Source organism: Cupressus sempervirens, chromosome 8 (assembly GCF_028749045.1).
Source record: "Cupressus sempervirens isolate cs-2001-9-10 chromosome 8, ASM2874904v1, whole genome shotgun sequence".
Lineage (NCBI taxonomy): Eukaryota > Viridiplantae > Streptophyta > Pinopsida > Cupressales > Cupressaceae > Cupressus > Cupressus sempervirens.
In genome coordinates, this window is record NC_143125.1 from 51234577 (window position 1) to 51244213 (window position 9637).

Consider the following 9637-nt stretch of genomic DNA (forward strand, 5'->3'; position numbering starts at 1 on the left):
ATAAAAATTAGGTCAAAATGAGTAGAAAGGTGATTTTAGACATGAAACAGTGAATTGAAGTAGATACGAAGTATGGAAATGATGAAGACATGAAGAAATGAAGATGCCCCAGTGATGATTCGGAGTTTAGACCTCAAAAGGTCAGCTAATTGCTTAGAAGAAAGTATAATTTTAAAAGACAATTTTGACCATCAAGATGAACTCGAATTTGGATTTTGATCCCGAAAATGAATCTAGTACATTGAATTTATTTAAGAGGTCAAAACTTTATATAATGTGATGATAAGATAGAAAAGAGATGAAGTGAAAGATTAAGAAGGTGAAAAGACATGAACAAGAAGAAAGTAAAGAAATATATGAAAGGAGTTAGCTGATATGTCCATAAAAAGATGAAGAGAGAGCTTTTCCCATATGCAAGAATGTAAGACTAAGCTAGAAAATGAACCTAAAATGCAAGCTAATATGCAAAGTGGTTTACCAACAAGAAGTGCATAACATTTAGACTCTTAAGTCATCAATAAGCATTTATTAGGGACATCATGAGATCATACAACCATCACTAGTATAACTATGAGGATATGAATATGATTGATATCAGATAGGTATGTGGAAATCCAATCTAAGCATCAAAGACATGTAAGTCAAGATAACTACGTGATTAGATTCCCTAAGTTTAATTTAGCAAGATTACACCTGTATCAAGGCATAAGTGCCAAGATAAACCCCAAGTGCAATATTGCAAAATAGTCAAGGATGACACATTTGTAAGTCAAAATGTTGAATAGGTCAAGCATAAATGCTTACAACACTATAGAAAAACAAAGTATACCCACAAGAAGAAATCAAGAAAACATGCCCCATGCCCCCATTCTTCTAGTCAATGACATCCTTGAAAGAATATTAGGGATGGAACATAAAGAAATCATCATAGACAACACACAAAGTAGATAAAGATCAACATAGCTCAGTCATTTAAGTGTTAAAGTGTGTGTGTGTAAGTTACTTGGCCATTTCTTCAAGACTTGATTTTGATAGTGAGAAATATTATGACATCGGAGACTATAGGTAAACTATTTGAAAAGTGTTGAAAAAAACTTGATGTCAAAGTGGGAGAAGTGTTGAGAAACACCATTTTGTGAGTTGTCAAAGAAACCCTAATGCACAAGAATACCTCAATAGGTGAAGTAGCTATGCCCTCGAGATGAGAACAAGAAACAATTCCAAGCCAGGAAATGTGTAGTGAAATGGATGATTGAGATTGACAGACATAGGTGCGAGGGTTTCACGTAGCGCTTGTTTCTAGGTTTTCACCACTTGACAGATTTTTTCAGGACTTTTTTCATTTTTTTTGTATTTTTGAAATTTTTAATTTTTTTGGTGATACATCAAAGTGCCTATTGCTAGGTTTTCACTAAGATGATCATTTTTTCAGGGCATTTTCTGATTTTTAGGATTTTTTCAGCATCATATATAATTTTTTGGATTTTTTAGAAGGTTTTAAGAGATTACTAGTTCTCAAGCAAGATCACATCATTTTCTCCTAATGTCTAGCAAGGTATAGGACACGATGGAGAAACAAGCTAGTGGATAAGCAGAGATGGATAAGAAAGGAGTATGAACTAAGTAAAAGTGATCCTCAAGGACTGACTCCTCAAGAGTACCCAAGCTAGGGAAAGAGGTGAAATAGTCATATGAAGCATATTTTGGATAAGCAATGGAATAAATGAGCAAGATAGCATGTAGGATAAGCAGTGAAGCCAACAAGTGAGATAGCATGAAGTGTGTAGTCCAAAAGAGTAGCCATGTCAAGAGACCTATGAGAACCATGTTTCATTTATTATGATCAAGACCAAGGGGTCAACTAGATAGTATAGCAATGGGATAGAGCAATAAGAATAAAGCTCAAGATAGAGGCTATGAGTGAATGGGAGAGCATAATAAAAAATCTGGTGGATAAGATAGCCAATATGCAAAGATAGCTCAACATTGTCAAGATCAAATAGAGAAGAGGGGATAGATGGATGATGGAAGAATTATGCATGATGCCTATTTGCCAGGTTTTCATCATGGTACTTATCCAAGGTGCCACAAGAAGTAGTTTTCACCATAGGATAAATTTATTTCTCTTTACTTTTGCTACCAAGGTGCCGCAAGAAGTGTTTTTCACCAAGGCACATTTTCATTTTTTTCATTTTTTCAAATTTTTCTTTTTCTTTTTTTGAATTTTTAGAAAGAGCTCAAGCTTTTTGAATGTAGATAGTGCTCCTATGGGAAAGATAAGTCATGATAAGCCAAGACCATAGAAACATATGCTCAAAGATGTTGATAGGGTGATGAAAGAGAAATGGTAGTAGGAAGAATATATTGAGGATAAGAGTTCATGTATAGAAAGTAAGTGTAAGCTTTAGAGGATTTCATGAGGGTAGCTGAAATATTGGACAAGATCAACATTGACACACACCTTGAAGGGTATTGGAACAATGGAGGAATCATGGATGAAATAGCTTGAGATTTAGATGTATAAGGTGGTAGAAGAGATTTGGAAGAAAGTGGAGTGGAAGGCTTTGGAATATTTTTAGGAAGATTTTTGGAAAAAGATGGAATGGAAGCCTTTGGAAGCTTTAATGTCAACTTTGAAGTATTTTCAATATTCAAGTCTTCTAAAAGAGACTTGGGAATCCATATAGCTTTAGATTTTCCTTTGGATGCTTCAAAATACATTTCTTCTATAATGGGTTTAGGAACCCATATTTTCTTTAATTTAGCTTTTTTAATAGTGGACCTTTGTGGTCTCTTTTGTGCATTCTCCTTCTTAGCATTCACATGTCAATTATATGGGACATAGTGATCTTTATTTTTCAATGGATTCTTATGTTTATTCTCACTTCTAAAGGAATTGGGATTTGTGGATGAATAAGGCTGATATGACTGGTTTAGATGGATAGATGGGTGAAAAGTCATCAAGGATGAGTGTCTTTGTTTATTTTGAGGTATTATAGGAGAGCTAGGGAATGAGCTAGGAGTGAATGTAGGAGATGTAGGAACATAAGGCTCCAATATGGATGGAAGGTTTGAATGCTTAAGCTTAGATGGATAAGGACCAAGGATAGATTTAGAAGATGCAAAGGGATAGTGGGAAGGGATATCAACATCTTTAGAGTGAGCAACATGGTCAAAGAAATCAATAGATTCATGAGTACCTTTCATAGGAACAAAATTTTTAATAGAAGCACTTGAAGCTTGAACACAATTTGGAAGTGGATGTGGAGAAGTAGAACATGAGGGGATGCTTTGATCTTGACAAGTAGATTTCGATAGCATATGAAGAGAACTTTTCTCATAATTTTTAGTAAGCTCAAGGGAGATAATGGAAGTGGTATCTTCATCATACTTAGGAGGTGGATAAGATATAGGATATGGAGGGGAAAAATCTTGAAAGAGATGAAAGGGTGCTTGATCTTGATCTTTCTTGACATTTATAGCTTTTTCTTTTTGAGAGTCCTCCTGACATGGAGCCACTTCTAAGGACAAGGGAGAATGAAGAGTGAATGGAGTAGTGCTTGGATTAGGCATAGTAGTGCATGAAGGTTGAGGATGTTTAGGATTAGTAGCATGGAAAAGGTTTGCAACCAAGTGAAGGTTAGCTTGAGTTTCTTTTAGAGATAGCCCTTGAGGATACATGTAGTCAATGTGGAAAGCATTAGATTATTTATTTGATGGAGGCATGTTGGAAAGATTTGAAGTGTTGGGAGATGCACAAGTGTTGGAAGAAGTGGAAGATGTAATAGAGCCGCTACTAGACATAGGTTCATTAATGTAATCTTGCTCAAGAAAAGTATCCTCATCGCATGAATCATTAGAGGTATCAATAATTACATTATCAATAAGATCTTGGATTTTATGTTTTAGCTCAATGCAATCTGAAGTACTATACTCATTATGTTGATGATAAGCACAATAGATATCCAAGAATGGGTTTCCATATGAGCTAGACTTTTGTAACATGATGATCTTATTGCTAAGAAGTTTTTGCAAAGTGTCATCATAAGAATCTTCCAAGGGAGAAAAAGTTCTATTAGAAGTATGTCTAGGATCTTGTTGTTGTTTCTCAAGTGAATAGAATGCATTCATGTCTTCATAATTATCTTGGTCAAAGATAGGTCCATCATCAAATTTTGGAATAGGCTCAAAGTAGGTATCACTTGCTTGTCCTCTAAAGAGGTCTTTAGATCTAGAAGATGAAGACATTTGATGTCTTGAAGTAGAGCATGTAGACCTAGAAGAAGAGGATGACCTCAAAGAAGGTGACTCACATGCATGTAAAGACCTTAAGGAAGATTCATGTAATGATGCAATCTTCTCCTCTAACCTTTTCTCAAGTTTAGACTTCATTTCTATCATTTTCTTAGAGAGATGAAGGTAAGAAAGATCATTTGTATCTTCTAGTTATTTGTATTGCACATATAGATCTTGAAACTCTTTAGTAACATGGAGGATATCATGATCATCTAGATTTAGTTGAATTTTGGTAGCACAAGGTTTAGATCCCATAGTTTTAGATGAAAAACCAAGCATAAAAGAGCCTAGAAGATAACTTGATGTTGAAACTATAGGAGGTAGAGTGTTCACTTGCCAAGATAGTAGAGAGAGATTAAAGTGACTTGTCAAACAATATGTCCAAGAAACTTACAACATGAATGACTCAAGTCAATAGCAAGACAAGATGCCCAAATAGCCAAATAGATAGAGCAAGCGGGGTGACAAGTGAACAACTTTTCCAACCCAAGAGTGTTGTCAATAAATCAAGGTAACCATTTTAGCAAAAGGATAACTAGCAAGCATGCATAGACCATGAAGACAAAAGGACTAAGAGCACTAAGACCAAAGAGCCACTTTAAGCATGTTTAAGCACTAGAGACATAACAAATCATAGCCAAATGATGAAACCCCCCTTAGTAAGTAACACAAGAAAATATTTGCACTTGACATTTTGACTTGGTTGACAAAGTTTGACAATAATTGATAGCATAGCAAATTTGATGTTCAAAAGAAATTTCTTTTCAAGCAAGATAGTGACAGATGGAGTATTCTTCAAACAATTAAGCAAGGGACAAAGCAACCTTGCATGATACAAGCATATGTGAGGTCTCAAAAGAAATCCATAGAACTATCATCATGTATATGTTCCAAAGATTTTCACAGGTCTAGCACATTCGAGAACACATCAAGCAATATCTACCTAAAAGTCATGGTTCATTACTCAACAACTTGGCCCACGCTTGATGCTCCTTTGTCTCACACCAAGTGGTTTCCCACAAGAGATATTGGCTTTTTTTTTAGAAATGCCATAAGCATAACCAAGGGAACACATATGGTGAGTGTAAAATCTTGGGGTGATCTGGGTAGTCCACTAGGATCGATCCTTGCACCAAGAAGTTGAGCGGCTAAAAAAGGTAGTTACTAACTTAGAGCGTTTAGATAGGGCATCCGTTCATAGTGTTCCTCTTGCTCCCAATTACGGGACACCTCACCTTGCGATGAGTAACCGATCTCGCGACCACAAGAGTACCTTAAGCATTCTTGCCTAGTGATCTCCCTATGGTTGAAATCCCATAAGTGATCACACTAGGAAAAGAAAAACACTATGTATACCAAGGTTTTGTGTCCTTGATAGCCTTGAATTTATAGTGGGTTGGAAGAGCTAGGTAATTTGCTTGTCCCCACTTGGGTCGTTCCTCTCAGGTTGTCTGAGAGCAGGCCCTCTAAAGGATTCTAACTACACAAAGAGTGGATCAACTTTCAGAAGTCAAGATTTTTGATTCACCACAAGGGTGAAGAGCATACTCTCCTATTCCAATTGTTTTCTCCTGAACACACCAAGAAGATTCAGTTACCCCTTGCTTTTGAAACCAAATGGCAAGTCAAGATTTTTGATTCACCACAAGGGTGAAGAGCATACTCTCCTATTACCAAAAGACTCCAATCACAAGTTTTATGTGCCTATGAAAAATGAAAAATTATTCAATGCCACACATGAAAATAAAAAAGAAAGAAATTTTGGGTTTTTATGCTTTGGGCAGCCCTGCAAACAATGTTAGTAGCCCTTGCGCATTTGAAGCTTTGACATGCGTTCTTTTTATGCAATGTTTCAATTTTTTTCATAAGGATGGCAACCTGTAATCATAACTTCTTAGCACCAAAAGTTAGTGTGAAATAACATAAAAATTTTCAATAAAAAGTGGTTAGTTGCCTCAAAAATCTAATTTATCTTCCAACCAAGTGCATGCAAAGAAAGTGCAAGTTAATCACAAATGCTCTCATTTTTACTCTTTGATTTTGACCTAGTCAACAATATTGGACTTGTTTGCTATGATTTCAGATCTAAAAATAGAAATGAAAAAAAGAGATCCCTACTAAAAATTAGAGAGCTTTCCAAAAATGTAAGAAATTCAAAAAAATCTCTTCATTTGCTCCTTAGAGATCAATTTTGTCAAAATAGGCTAGATTTATCAAATCGAGTTTTTGATCCCTAATATGACCTCAAAAGTCAAAACACAAAGAGAGTACCCCTCTTAAAATTCAAAAATCTTTCTGAAAATGTAAGTTTTTCCAAAAAATACGCTGATTTGCGATCAAAAATGGCTTTTTATGAAAAAAAGAAAAAATCATAACTCCCGCAAATCACGCCAAAATGCTCTAAAAATCGGACTGAGACATTTTGAACATATACCCAACTTGTAAAAAAATAATTCAGAACTAAACTCCAAGTGGTTTAAAAGATATGATGAAATCTTTAAACCAAGTTTTTGACCTTCAAACCAATCTACTTATGGGTTCGCCTTAAAACCAAAGTGATAATTCTACAAAAGCACTTAATTAGATCCAATATGCTGTTGTAAAAAATTAGAGATAAGAAACGAAAGCAAATGGAGCTAGAAATTTGATTCAAGCCCCACGGTGGGTGCAAAAAATGTACACTCGAAAGTGTCCCACTCTAAACCCTTCTATCCAAACGATTCCATGAGTTCGAAATGCTCGAATGTCGGCTTAGAGATCCCTATCCACAGAGTGCAAGAGAGTATATTTAAAGAATAAGAAGGTTCTCAGATGAGCCTTAAAGATACTCTTCTTGCTAGTAAACCATGCAATGGGAGGTTCCAAAGACAAGATGCAAGAATGCAAATGTCTCGAGGAGTTCCTCGAGAATGCACTGCAAATGAAGATTAAGCTAGAATGAGATGCAAAGTGTAGCTATGCTAAAACATGTATGAGAGTGTTACAATCCAACTATTAGACTATATGATTTAAGCTACATGTAAAAATGAAAGCTAAGCTAAGCTAGAATGCCATGGATGAGAGAATTTAGACAAGAAAGAGAAGTTCTCCACAAAGCTCCAAAGAAACCTATTAGAAAACTTGTAGCATAACAATATTCAAAAGATGGATTCTTTGAGGGGGGAAGCTCTCTTCCTTTTAAAGTCATACGAATGGTAGAGATCAAGATGAAGATGGTGGATGATCAATGGTGGAATTTGAAAAGAGGAGTGATCCATGTGCACACACAAGTCAACCAATAGAATATAAGTTGACTTGTCATATAAGACAAAAGTCACAAAGCCTTTTCTTTTAATTGCAAAAAAGAAAAAGGACTTTATGTGTGCACTTTAAGTGGGTTAGAAGAATGGGGTGTTTTATTTAATTAAAAGGGGACATGTTCTTTTAATCAAATAATGAACTTAGGATAACATAGTCAAAATATATGTTATAATCAAATAAATTGATTATTAGCAATTTGGTCTAGGTAAATGATTAAATTAATTTAGCCAAAATGTTGAAAAGGGGGCTAATAGTCTAGATGACCATTTTTAGGTGATTACACATTCCTTACAAAAATCTACAAGACAAAGTTGCAACTATCACCCAGAATTATCCTAGACAACCTAGAAGTACTTTTAACTACTTGGGAAGGTTCTAGATACTAAGCCCTAACCTTGAGGCTGACCAACCCTATATTATATTATTCCTTTAGACTTTATTACATATGATCAACTCAAGACAATTTACAAATTATATTTTCAGATGGGTCCACTTATGGAGGCCATAACTAGCAAATCATTGACCCGATGGGCTATTATAACCCTATTGTAGAATCCTTGGCTAGCGATCTATAGGTGTTGATTGCACAAGAATTCATTAGTTAAGGTTTCACCTCATTTTCGAGTCATTTAGGCCTTCATCATTAGACCTAAAGTTTGGATAGCCAAATCTCATATCGAAAAACTGTAATGATTGCACTAATGCATATGATATGACAATAAAACTCTAATGGCAAGTTGATATGCCAAAGATGAACCTCCACATATAAGATTAGAACAATCTTACACATAATATCAACTTACTAAAATTAGAAATATCTTTCAAATAACAACTTTGTACATGAATAACCTTTATTAAAACAAAAAAATAGGAAATACATATATTTGTGGGTGATGCAAGATTTCCCATACACCCAAGATGCTCTTGCATTAATGTCATGAACATGCTATGCCTTAGTCACAATCACAACATGATTACCTAAGTAACTAAGAGGTATATTTTACTTCAAGCTACCATATCATATTGGGTTGTGAGTATGTTCAATATGCCCCCACCAATATGTCCAAGCTCAAGATTACCAAGCTTATCTGTAGGAGTAGCAAGAGAAATACTATCAAGATCTCTTTCACTCCCCACAATGAGAGGCATTACAACATAAATGTTTAAAGGACCTTACAACATGGATTGCTTTAGAAAATCAAGAGAAGATGCTTAAACTTTCTTAAGTGCAAGCATTTGAAGCATACGAGCTTCCTAGATACAAAATTTTCAACTTTAGACATGACAATATTTTCCCCTTATAGGTTATTGTATATCAGATGCCACCAATGTAGGAGGAATAATTGTTGAAATAGGTCAAGGTGGAAGAATACATACTACTATCCATACCTTCAAAACTATTTTTGATCCAACAAGATACAAGTGATTAAGAGAATAATAGTGTGGTCAAGGATGATCGCTTATACACAATGCCATAAAGAGGATGCACCATAAGTCATCTAACTTCACAATAAATTAACATGTTTTTCTCAATCCCACTTATTTCAAAACATGAGGGAGAGTGTTACAAAGAGAAGCAAGTATGTCTTTCTCAAAAGAAAATGTCCATGTTAGAAACAAGAAATACTAGGGTGGGGGGTGTGAATTAGTATTTTACAAATTTTATCTCAAAACTAGATATTATTAACAATCTTATAACTTGCATATAAAGTAAATTAACCATGCTGAATAGTAAACATAACCATGCAATAAGAGAACTCATAACACCATATTTGGTTAACTAGGGAAAACCTCGATGGGGATGGTACCCACAAAATGATCTTCTAATCAAAAGTATATTTCAAAGATATTAACCCTGTTAGGAGTCTATTACATTAGTCTAGTGTCTCGGTGCTTGCTAAAGGACTGGGCCTTGTTAGAAGCCTCAACCTTATTATGAGTTTTCATACACAAATATAAAATGTATCCAAGATGAGCCCACTTTCCAACATGCAATATACAATATAGTTCCGTTAAGACTAAGAGATAGATACAAAAACCT